The sequence below is a fragment of the Ceratotherium simum genome, chromosome 33, assembly GCF_057802395.1.
Source record: "Ceratotherium simum simum isolate JZ-2026a chromosome 33, ASM5780239v1, whole genome shotgun sequence".
In the NCBI taxonomy this organism is placed as follows: Eukaryota; Metazoa; Chordata; class Mammalia; order Perissodactyla; family Rhinocerotidae; genus Ceratotherium; species Ceratotherium simum.
The window spans coordinates 17,714,772-17,723,724 of record NC_141932.1 but is presented as its reverse complement, the minus strand read 5'-3'; positions in this window follow the sequence as shown (position 1 = coordinate 17,723,724).

Sequence of the window (8,953 nt, the reverse complement as noted above, 5' to 3'; positions counted from 1 at the left end):
GGAGACGCCTAATATGAGTCCTGAGTTAACTGCAAGACCTCAAGGCAAAGTTCTACATTTGAGAATTGTTTCAAGAGTGACTGAAGACCAGTAGATGCTGTAGGGCACAATTGGCTCTATATTGGGTGGCCACATATGCGTGATATGTCAGATGTAAGTAGCCTTAAGAGCATTGCCCATGCAGGTCCACGTTTTGTCTTCTATCCTTTTTATCTCCACTTGTTATTGAGTAAATTCTTATGGGAAAGCTGTGAAGTGATTGAATGCCCCAAACAAATAGAGATGACAGAGGAGTTTGGCGTTGAGGAGGAGTGAGTTTAGGTGAAAGGAAGCCCAAGGAGTGTGGCATTGAGTTGGAGTGGTAGAATCCCAGACACAGATCATGAGCCAAAGATATGGTCAGGCCAAGTAGAGCCAGAATGCCCCACAATTACATGTTTGTGCCTCTGATGTATAGGCCTCAGCATGCAGGGGCTGCCTGTTTATTATGATGGGAATCATGGGCATTGTCATCCAGGTCATGCAGTGGCTCCCCCATTAAGTATCGCCATAATAGGCGGAAGCCAGAGCTGGTATCCTATTTGGGGATGTTGGTGCTGGGAACTGATTTAAGATCTTCCCTTGTTGGAAGATGTACACAATTATAGGTGCAGGGTGAAGTACCAAGACTAATGTTTCCTGCAAAGAGGGGCCTCCCTTTAGCCAACCTTTAAAACTATCCTACTGCGGAACAAGTAGTTTTGACAGAGAGCTTTCTTGTAGCATATAGAATAGCCTGTTCAAGGGTCATGGGCCTTCAATTCTCAGTGGATCTCATTTTATAATCTGCCCTAGAACTAGTTACCAGTCCAGCATACATTGTGCCAGAATTAAAAAGAAATAGGAGACTGTGGAAGTGTCATTAAGTGGGAAAGAGAGTTCTATCTGGGTATTGAAGAGAGACTAGAAAGAGGAGGGTTTGGGGCCTCAAATTGCATTTTGACAGAGCATCTTAGGACCTAAAGGTTGAAAGTTCAGGGTAACTAAGGCAGTGGGCAAAAGAGCAAGACATTTGGGAAACCATTATCCATTTTGTAATTTTAATAGGTTGTCCTTCAGTAGGCTATTATTTCTCTATTTGTAGATAATAGGACAAATGAAAGTTCCAAATGATGCCTTGTTGTAAAGTCTGTGCCTGAACTGAATGAGCACTAAGGTGTGTTTCCTGATCAGAGTCAGTGATATCTGGGGGCCCAAAGGAAACTAACCAAGTTTTGATGAGGCCTATAATGGTGATGTCGGCAGTGGCACACCCGGAAGGTTAAGCCAAGAGGAGACAAGTATAAATATCAGTCATTATGAGGGCAAAATGATTTGTGTCAGCGCACGGGCACAATGGCCCAATAAAATCAAGTTGACAGAGAAGGGTCATTTATCTCTTGGTATAGACCTTCATTGGCCATGACCCCAGTATTCACATTGAGAGGGTAGGGTTTGGGTTAGGGCCAGTGGCATGATATAGATTTTGGCCCAAAGTATAGAAGCCTGGGGTCCATGATGAGGGTAATACTAGAGTTTATTTGAGAAACAGGAACAAAGTGCACTCTATTAAATGCAAAGGCATTTAATAGAGCCTCATCCATGGTCTTGGTAGGAGCCAAGATGGGAGAATTTAATTGTAATGCATGAGGTTTGAGAGGCAATATATTCCCAATGTGAAAGGCCCCGTGGGGGATGAGCCTAAATGTGAGATCTGTTTTGAGTCCGTGAACTGGACCAAACAGCCTAGGAGTCTGTAAAAATATGAAAAATTGACATAATTTTGTTGAGAGTGTCCTCCAGTGCCAAAGTGACTAGTCAGCTTTGTGAGCTGGGCCAAGCCTTGGGTCCATCCTTTATCAGGGATGTCCCAGCCATGGGATGGAATAGGGTAGCTCTCTGTTGGGCTCCATCATGAATGATGTGGTGTTTCTGTCTGTGAGATAAATGGACTCCCTTCCTACTGGACTCAGTTTATCACAAGGGGCCCCACAAATGGCCAGTGGGTTGAGAGGGGTGATTTCTCCTGGATCCATGGACTTGGGCAAAGGACAGAGGGCAAGAGAAGCCACATTTGCCTGTAGTTTGGATATGCCTGAGGGCTCAATTCAAACTGTATCTGTTGGTACCATTTCTATTTAATAAGGAGGCTTCAGTGGCTGATTGACGCTTGTAGGCTGTTACTTCTACGACCCTAGAACTTCTAGGCAGTTGCTCTTGAAGGGGCATGGACTCAGGGCCTGTGATGGTTTCTTTCTAAAGTAGAGCCCAGTCAGTCACTAGGAGTTGTCTTTTAAGAGGAGTATAACTCTCAGCTACTGAGGGGAGTTGTTTGTATCAGAAACACGAACAGAGTTGTTGGCTATCCTGTCTGGTCTCGAGACTCCAAGAGGCATAAGACTTATTTGCTAGGACTTCCGCCATAAAGGAGTCTCCAGAGGGATTAGTGGTATCACTTATTGGATGTTTTTTTTGGGTGGGCCTATTGTTGGGTTGGCCCCTATTCAAATTGAAATGGTTTTTTAGTGACTTTTATAAATAGGTTTTTTAAAAAAAACTATTGTAAAGGGAGAATTGTTGTAGCCAAAAGCCAAATAGGACACGTAGATATTGGGCTTGTTTGAGAGAGGTGGGAGCAAAGAGAGCCAATATTTACTGCTTGGCTGGATCTGGCATAGACCTGCGTTCCCTGGGCCAAATTATGCCCCCAAATTTGACAGATGTGATAAAACCTTGGATCTTTTGAGTGATGATGGCGCAGCCATGATCGAAGTCTAGTAAACATTTCAAATGTCTTGTGCAATGACTTCATGCATTTCTTCCTTTAGTACAGTATGATCCATGTAATGCCATAGCTGGGTGCTTGGGACCAGTGCAAACCCTTGAAAGTCCTGTCTGCATAAATCTTGAACAATGGTGAGCTGCTGAGACAGCCCATAGATAAATGAGTGAATGTAGACTGGGATCCTTCAAGGGTAAATGCAAATTGTGGCTGTGATACTGGAGAAATGGGGACAGAATAAAACATATTGGCTAGATCAATAACTGAAGTAAGTTCAATAATATTTGGTGTAGGGGCCTTAATTGGAGGTAGCACTATGTTGAGATGGTGGAGTCTGCCTAAAGTGCCATTTATTTTTATTAGGCTTAAGGATGGGCCAAATAGTGCTGTTGAAGGGAGAAATGATGAGAATGAGGAGCCACCAGTCATTAAAAATGGATCTTAATTCCTTCAGATCTTCTTTAATGGGACATTGTGGAGTGTTTACAGGTTTATTAGGGAGTGGCAGATTCCCTGAGGTCCATTTAGTATGGCCAATGATAAGGGCATTGGATTTGAGCTTCTATTTTTTTTACTCCCAACACCTCTGACACCAAATGTGTGGGTTTTTTTTTTTTTTTTGTGGGGAAGATCAGCCCTGAGCTAACATCCGTGCTAATCCTCCTCTTTTTGCCGAGGAAGACTGGCTCTGAGCTAACATCTATTGCCAACCCTCCTCCTTTTTTGTCCCCCAAAGCCCCAGTAGATAGTTGTATGTCATAGTTGCACATCCTTCTAGTTGCTGTATGTGGGATGCGGCCTCAGCATGGCCAGAGAAGCGGTGCATCGGTGCACGCCCAGGATCCGAACCCGGGCCACCAGTAGTGGAGCGCGTGCACTTAACTGCTAAGCCACAGGGCTGGCCCTGTGTGGGGTTTTTCGTCACCACTTTCTCCATCTCTCTGACACCACCTGGATATCCAATGATTCAATTCAGTTCTGACACTAACTACGCAGTGTTAGCATCAAACCCCACAAGTTAAGAGCTCAGTCCCACAAGACTGCCCCCCCTTCAGACTCCAATCACAAGTCCTATGTCTCTGGTACTTCTGATAGACCAGCTACAAATTGGGGGTTCCCATGATCCCTTCCTTGAGTTTGCTAATTTGCTAGAACAACTCACAGAATGCAGGAAGACAGTTTACTTAATATTACAGGATATTATAGAGGATACAACTCAGGAACAGCCAAATCGAAGAGATGCATAAAGTAAGGTATGGGTGGAGGGCTCAGAGCTTCCATGCCCTCTCCAGGCATGTCCCCTTCCCAGCACTTAGATGTGTTCACCAACTAGGAAGCTCTCCAAACCCTGTCATTTAGGGGTTTTATGGAAGTTTCATTATGTAGGCATGATTGATTAAATCATTGGCCATTAGTGATTGAACTCAACCCTCTAATCATGGCTTGGTCATTCTGGTGCTATCTAGGGGCCCATCAAGAATTACCTCATTAGAACAAAAAGTCTCATATCACTCAGAAAATTCCAAAGGATTTAGGAGTTCTGTGCCAGGAACTCCAGATGAAGAACAAATACACATTTCTTATTATATCACAATATCACAGGGCTTAAACTAATATAAATGTCCATTAGTTAGAGCATCTAACCTAAGATGGAGTTGGGCAATTTCACTGGGGCCACGGCAAGTTTATTAGTGCCTATTATAAGAGATAGATATTTGAATTCCATGGACTTGGTGTACAGTGACATTCCTAATAGTGAAGCTTGTCCCTTTTTAAACTTTGAAGAGTCATGAGACACCAGTGTGACCTGGTATCCCATATCAATAAAATACTCAATAATATTGAGAATTTTATGGGGACCAAAATACCACCAATGAAGTATATCAGTATTTCCAGGAGGTGATCAGAGCACCGAGGACTGCTAGGTCCCTAACAGGGGCGAGAAGCAAGGGATTACCATTGATGGAGGTTGGTAAAGGGGTTTGTTATAGGGTTCAGCAAGGCTGTGGAACGAGGGCCTTGGGTAGATCAATGGGTGGCATGGCAGCTGGGGGGAGCTATAGGAATGTCCGGATGATGTTAGGACCGGGTAGCAATTGAATGGCCTATCAGGAGTGAGGCTTGCATCTTTGAGATGGACTTTTCTGTAGTTCAAATGATTGAGGAGTCTAAATCTGTGTATCTCCAGTACCAAAAAAGCAAAACAAAAAGCTTTTGCATGGGATCTTGATGGGGGAACATTGTTTTGTGGACCCTGTTTTTATTTGTGTAACCACCACAATAATTTTAAGTTTTATTTAGGTCGATCTGGGATTGAATTTGGTACACAGTGGCATCCAAGACAGTTTCATTGTTGCTATTAGTTCTAACTGATTAAGGGCCTCCCTAGTGGTGGCCTGGCGTATTAATGACAGTAATGAGGCTTGATAATTGGGAGGGGCTCCTCATATATTCCCTTATCCTTCTAACGTCAGTGGCGGCTGTAGCAACGTTCCTTCTTTCATCCCTGATATCAGTGATTTTTGTGTTGCTTCTCTCTCTTTTTTTTTTTTTTTGTGAGGAAGATCAGCCCTGAGCTGACATCCATGCCAATCCTCTTTTTTGCTGAGGAAGACCGGCCCTGAGCTTACATCTATTGCCAATCCTCCTCCTTTTCCCCCCTTTTTCTCCCCAAAGCCCCAGTAGATAGTTGTATATCATAGTTGCATATCCTTCTAGTTGCTGTATGTGGAATGCCACCTCAGCATGGCAGGACAAGCAGTGTGTTGGTGCGCGCCCAGGATCTGAACCTGGGCCGCCAGTAGCAGAGCGCGCCCACTTACCCGCTAAGCCACGGGGCCGGCCCCTCTTCTCTTTTGTTTTAATTGGTTATTGTTGCTTGAGGTTTACCAATTTATTGATCTTGTCAAAGAACTAGCTCTTGGTTTGATTGATTTTCTCTACATTTCTGTTTTTAATTTAATTTTTTTTATTTTTATGTGTATTACATTCTTCTGCTTGCCTTTTGTTTACTTTGCTCTTCTACTTTGTTAAGGTTGAAACTTAGATCATTGATTTGAGACCTTTTCTGATTTAATCATTTAATTGTATTTATTTCTCTCTAAGTACTGCTTTAGCTGTATGACACAAATCTTATGTTGTGCTTTCATTTCCACTCAATTCAAAGTATTTTCTAATTTTCCTTGGGACTTCCACTTTGACCCATGGATTATTTAGGATTGAGTTTTAAAATTACCCTATATTTGGGGATTACCTAGATATCTGTTTCTGATTTCTATTTTAATTTCAGAGCACACATTTTGTATGGTTCAGTTCTTTTCAATTTGTTAAGGTTTGTCTTATGGCCCAGAAATATGGTCTCTCTTGGTAAATATTCCATGTGCACTTGAAAAGAATGTGTATTCTGCTGTCATTGGGTAGTCTATAAATGTCAGATCAATTAGGTCAACTTTATTGATAATGTTGTTCAGGTCTTCTATAGCCTTACTAATTTTCAGTCTACTTGTTCTGGCAATTGCTGAGAGAGGAGTGTTTAAGTTGCCAGATGTAATTGTGGATTTGTCTATTTCTCTTTTCAATTCTTTCAGTTTTTCCTTTGAGTACTTTGGAGCTCTGCTGTTAAATCTATAAATATTTAAGATTATTAACAGTCTTGATGAAATGACTTCTTTATTTTTATCATTATATAACATTCCTGATAATATTCCTTGTTTTGAAATCTATATTGTCTGATACTGATATTAATATTTATCTAGTCATTTCTACTTCATTATGATTAGTGTTTGCATGGCATATCATTTTCTTTCTTTTTGAATTTTAACTTATCTTGATCTTAATATTTAAAGTGATTTCTTGTGGACAACCAATAGTTGGAATTTTTTTTCCATCCACTCTAAATATGAATCTTTTTTGGTGTATTTAACCTTTTACATTTAATGTAATTATTGATGTGGTTAAGTTTAGTTCTTCATTTTATTATTTTTGTTTTCTGTTTATCTCATGTATTTTTTTATCTCCTCTAATCTGTCTTCCCTTCCTGTTTTCTTTTAAAATTTTTTTAAATGTTTTAATTTTCCTTGAGAAAATAATTTTGAATGACTCTTAAAAGTTTATTACCTTGTTATTGTTTTGTATTTATATACATTGCTAATTTTTATATGTAATTTCATACATTCCAATTTATATATTTATATATACGTAAATAACATTAAAGTCACTCAGCAAATACAATGATAAAGTTCAATGTTACTACTTAAAAACTATTTTAATTATTATCAGAACATGTAACTTGAGATCTACCCTCTTAAAAATTTAAGTGTACAATACATTGTTTACATAGGTACAATGTTGTACAGCAGATCTCTAGAACTTATCCTCTTGCTCAACTGAAACTTTATGCCTGTAGATTAGTAACTTCCCATTTTCCCCTCTCCCAGCCCCTAGCAACCACCATTCTACTATATTTCTATGAATTTGACTACTTTAGACACCTTACATAAGTGGACTCATATAGCATTTGCTTCTTGTGACTGGCTTATTTCACTTAGCATAATGTCCTCAAGGCTCATTCATGTTGTAGCATGTGACAGGATTTCCTTCTTTTTTTAAGACTGAATAATATTCCATTGTATGTATATGCCACATTCTGTTTATCCATTCACCTCTAAATAGACATTTGGGTTCCTTCCACCTCTTAGCTACTGAAAGTAGTGCTGCTATGAACATGAGTATGCAAATATCTCCTCGAGACCCTACTTTCAATTCTTTTGGATATATACCCAGAAGTGGGATTGCTATGATCATATGGTAGTTCTAGTTTTAATTTTTTGAGGCGTCTCCATACTATTTTCTGTATTGGCTGCACCATTTTGCATTCCCACCAACAGTGTGCAAAGGTTTTATGATGTCGCGGTACATTCCTTCTATACCTAGTTTGTTGTGCGTTTTCATCATAAAGGGATGTTGGATTTTGTCAAGTGCTTTGTCTACATCTATTAAAATGATCCTATGATTTTTATCCTTCATTGTGTTAATGTGGTGTGTCACATTTATTGATTTTTGTATATTGAACCATTTGCATCCCAGGGACAAATTCCACTTGAGCATGGTATATGATCCTTTTAATGTGCTGTTGAATTTGGTTTGCTAGAATTTTGTTGATGATTCTTGCATCTATATTCATCAGAGATATTGGCCTATATTTGTCTTTTCTTGTAGTCTCCCTATCTGGCTTTGATATAAGGATAATGCTGGCTTTGTAAAATGAATTTAGAAATGTTCTCAATATTCTCTCCTATTCAGTTTTTTTGAAGAGTTTGAGAAGGGTTGGTGTGAATTCAAATGTTTGGTAGAATTCATCAGTAAAGAAAGTCATCTGGTCATGGGCTTTTCGTTGTTGGAACATTTTTGATTACTGATTCAATTTCCTTACTTGATATTGATCAGTTTAGATTTTCTATTTCTTCATGATTCAGTCATTGTATGTTGTGTATTTCTAGGAATTGGTCCATTTGTTCTAGGTTATCCAAATTTTTGGTATATAATTGTTCATAGTAGACTCTTATGATCCTTTGTATTTCTGTAGCATCAGTTGTAATGTCTCCTCTTTCATTTCTTATTTTGAATCTTTTTCTTTTTTTAGTCTAGCTAAAGTTTTGTCAGTTTTGTTTATATCTTCAAAAACAAAACAAAACAAAAACAAAAACCAGCTCTTAGTTTTGTTGATCTTTTCTGTTGGTTTTCTAAGTCTCTATTGCATTTATCTCTTCTCTGATCTTTGTTATTTCCTTCCTTCTGCTAATTTGGACTTAATTTGTTCTTCTTTTACTTATTCCTTCAGGGGGTAAACTTAGGTTATTTATTTGAGATCTTTCTTTTTTCTCAATGGAGGCATTTATCCCTATAAACATCCCTCACAGAACTGCTTTTGCTGCACTTCATAATTTTGGTATGTTGTGTTTCCATTTTCATTTGTCTCAAGTTGTTTTTTGATTTCCCTTTTGTTTTCTTCTTTGACCCATTGGTTGTTCAGGAGTGTTGTTAAATTTCCACACATTTATGAATTTTCCAGTTTTCATCTTGTTATTGATTTTTAGTTTCATACCATTGTGGTCAGAAAAATACTTGATGTGATTTCAATCATCTTAAAATTTT